Source organism: Propithecus coquereli, unplaced genomic scaffold, assembly GCF_000956105.1.
Source record: "Propithecus coquereli isolate 6110/MARCELLA unplaced genomic scaffold, Pcoq_1.0 Scaffold809, whole genome shotgun sequence".
Classification (NCBI taxonomy): Eukaryota; Metazoa; Chordata; class Mammalia; order Primates; family Indriidae; genus Propithecus; species Propithecus coquereli.
Window position 1 is genome coordinate 260,764 of NW_012154274.1, and position 1,311 is coordinate 262,074.

Here is a 1,311-nt window from a genome sequence, read left to right on the forward strand (position 1 = left end):
CAGGTTACAAAATTGATGTACACAAATCAGTAGCATTTCTATACACCAACAACAGTCAAACTGAGAATCAAATCAAAGACTCAATACCTTTCACAATAGCACAAAAGAAAATAAAATTCCTAGGAATATATTTAACCAAGGACATGAAAGACCGCTACAGGGAGAACTATGAAACACTGAGGGAGGAAATCTCACAGGCTATAAACAAATGCAGAAACATATCATGCTCATGGATGTGCAGAATCAACATTGTTAAAATGTCTATACTATCCAAAGTGATTTACAGATTCAATTCAATCCCCATTAAAATACCAAGGTCATTTTTTGCAGACCTAGAAAAAAATAATTCTACTTTTCGCATTGAACCTGAAAAGACCCTGAATAGCCAAAGCAACCTTAAGCAAAAAGAACAAATCGATAGATATCACTTTACCAACTTCAAGCTGTACTACAAGGCTATAGTAATCAAAACAGCATGGTACTGGCACAAGAACAAAGACATGGATGAATGAATCAGATCAGAGAACCCAGATATAAAACCATCCTCATATTGCCATATAATCTTTGACAAAACAGACAAAAACATACACTGGGGATAAGAATCCCTATTCAATAAATGGTACTGGGAACATTGGATAGCCACATGTAGAAGACTGAAACAGGATTGGCACTTCTCACCATTCACAAAAATTAATTCACGAAGGATAACAGACTTAAACCTAAGGCATGAAACTGCAGGAATTCTAGAAGAGGTTGGAAAAACTATTATAAACATAGGCCTAGGCAAAGAATATATGAAGAAGACCCCAAAGGCAATCACAGCAACAACAAAAATAAATAAATGAGACCTAATTAAATTAAAATGCTCTGAACAGCCAAGGAAACAATCAATAGAACAAATAGACAATCTACAGAGTAAAAGAAAATATCTGTATGCTGTACAACCAATAAGGGACTAATAACCAGATTCTACAAAGAACTCCAACAAATTAGCAAGAAAACATCAAACAACCCCTTTAAAAAATGGGCAAAAGACATGAACAGAAGCTTTTCAAAAGAAGATAGACTAATGGACAGTAACATATGAAAAAATGCTCAACATCTCTAGTTATCAGGGAAAGGCAAATCAAAACCACAATGAGATATCACCTAACCTCAGGGAGAATGGCTTTCATCAAAAAGTCCCAAACAACAGATGCTTGCATGTTACAGAGAGAAAGGAACACATACACTGTTGGTGGGACTGCAAACTAGTACAATCTCTATGAAAAGAAGTATGGAGATACCTCAAAGAACTAAAAGTAGACTTAC